Source organism: Ctenocephalides felis, unplaced genomic scaffold (genome assembly GCF_003426905.1).
Source record: "Ctenocephalides felis isolate EL2017-DRISC unplaced genomic scaffold, ASM342690v1 CF-g0.4_SCAFFOLD_02905, whole genome shotgun sequence".
In the NCBI taxonomy this organism is placed as follows: domain Eukaryota; kingdom Metazoa; phylum Arthropoda; class Insecta; order Siphonaptera; family Pulicidae; genus Ctenocephalides; species Ctenocephalides felis.
This window is the reverse complement of record NW_020539059.1, coordinates 5,725-8,586: the sequence shown is the minus strand read 5'-3', so window position 1 is coordinate 8,586 and position 2,862 is coordinate 5,725.

Genomic DNA, 2,862 nt, shown 5'->3' with positions numbered 1-2,862 from the left:
GTACTGACTTTGAAAAAAATATGATTTGGATATTAACATTTCAAAAAAGTTGATATTTTGAGTTACTAATAACACTTGCGACCCGTTTAATAATGTTTTATAAGTATAAATAAAATAACACACTGCAATTAAATAGTAGTCAATAATATTCATTTAAAATCCCCTATTAAAATTAATTGAAAATGATCTGTCAAAACCATTTGACATTTGGCGTATGAGCCGCCGGCCATTGTTTCATTTTAAATTTTTAAATTATGCTTTTACAAAAAAAATTAAATTAAAAATGTTAAGCAGTTTTCAAGTAATGTCTCACCTTTTGCACAATATTTGAATTAGCACAAATTTTTCAAGACTGAGACTGGCCAAATCCGTTTTACCATACCTAACATAATACCAAGCGACATTTTTATATATAAGAAAAAGATATGTACAAGATGTTCTTTAGGTTTAAACATTATTATAATTAATTTATTAATAATTAATTTCACCCTATTTTTTTAAATAAATTATTGCAATATACTTGAAAACTTTCAAAAAATAATTCAATCAGTTTTTTTATAATTACAGGGAAAATATGTAGTTTTAAATAGTTTTCCAAAACTGTATAAAATGTAGAAAACCATAATCACAATCCTTTTAGATATTGCGCGTCATTGTCACAGTCCTGTAACTCAAAGGTATATCGCCTCTGCAAAATCTCAGTTTCAGCACATTTTTTTTGAACATTTGTTTTATTTTTTTACTCAATTCTTGACATCCGTAATTCATGAATTCGAAATCAAAATCCGGCTCAGAATGAAGACTTAATCGTCTCAGAAACTTAATAGTTTCAGAAATTAATGATTTATTATTATTCAGTAGCCAAAACTCACACAAAAATTATGAGAATTATGATTACTAGTGTTTCCCAAAGCGTGGAAAATACCTGAAGTGATTCTAATTTCTAAAACAGATAAAGATCCTTGCTTACTGAAGGCATACCGACCTATAAGCTTACTATCAACCCTATCCAAAATATTTGAGAAACTTCTGCTTAAAAAAGTACTTACAACACTCTATGATAAATCTATAATCCCGGATTATCAAATCGGTTTTAGAATCGTCCTTTATTATTTTAGAATCGTCGAACAGATAAATGCAACCCTACATAAAAAGAAGTACTGCTCAGATTGTTTTCTTGACATATCCCAAGCCTTTGATATAACTTGGCATGCTGGATTAATTCATAAATTAAAAAATAATTTAACTGCACAATTATTCTTAATATTAAAATCATATCTTACGACAGAAAATTCTATATTAGTCTAGCAAAACAAAACTCATCTCTCAGAAATATTAACTCTTGTGTTTCAAAATTATCATCTAAAATATGATTAAATCACAATATATTAAGAATTGACAATAAAATACAGTAAACAATATTTTCTTACACTGCTTAGTAGCATATCTATTCATCACTGACGCTGAGAGAATATAACTGAAGCATCGTGTACTTTCATTTTTCTTATCTTTCAGGACAAACATTATGCGCACGGAACTTATACCACATACGGATGTTAGGTGATTCACAATCAATTTATCAGTTTTATTTTCATAAAAGATTTATCAATGTAGGCGCTGATCAAAATTGTTGCCAATGACTTCGAAACAGTGCTCTTTGAGAGTAGGGACAAAAAGGATCTCGAATATTTATAGCATGATAGATTCCGTTTATATAATATAATATAATGATATTCTAAAAGTCTTTTCATCAAGGTTGCAACTTCTACCTTCTGGCAGCTTTGGCTGATTATTTAATTGACATTTTATTAAAGTTGCAGATATTGTTTTTACCACATCTTCTATAATATAGATGCTATTACGGCATGATATAGAATATGTGGTTAAACTTTGCTCTGGCAATTTTGTTTATATCACTACTCTTTAGGCATATCTCATCATTGTCATGATTACATTGCCTACGATGCTTTAGCACCTACCAATTTTTAAAAAATTTTCCTTTGTGACCGAAGATCGAGATGATTTTAGTGTTTGTCTGAAACCGCCTGAAAGTATCAACAGAGTCCCGCCAAATAGTTGTCCTTGTTTTTAATATCTTTCAGAAGCCTGTTCAATGTTCAACGAATTGAATGTTTGTGTGCCATAGTATCCCAGATGTCACTGTTTTATGTCACAAACTGCGTCAAGGTTAATTTGAATATTTAGTATCCAATGATGCAATGACTGACTGACTGTTTTCGTTAAATCGATGCACCGTGTACGATGTTGATGAAATATATGATCAGTCATAGAATCTATGTGATTATCTCACAATAAATGTGCTCAAGCCGATGGTCTTAATATTGTGGAAACTCAATAGCGCGAATTGAAATTCGTAAAATTCTGATTTTTACCAAACTAACATTAGTCACTTCAAAACTCGAGCTGCCTTGTTCAACGTCTAATGAAACAGCTCAACCCAAACAACCCAACATATTTATTTTTTTTCAGTGTGCAAGATGATACAGATTAAAAAAAAACAGTTAATATCAAAAATTATTATAAATCTTATGTCAGCCTGAGAAATTTCCGCCTTTGCATAAAAATGCGAAAAAAATTATGTCAAATTCTTTTTTGGAAGTACGTATGTGTGCGAACAGTTACATTACAATAATTACATTAATTAAAATGAAAATATCCACAAAAGAAGAGTTGCTAGAAAACTACATAACACTCTAAATGTTCACTCTCCTATTTCATAATAGTAATTTTGTAGTCATTTTCATATATATACCACATAGTGATGCATTCAATATTAGGTAGTTATTTTTTATACTACTAATTTGCTAGAAATATTTCTCGTGGCTAAACTTCGCCGAGCCA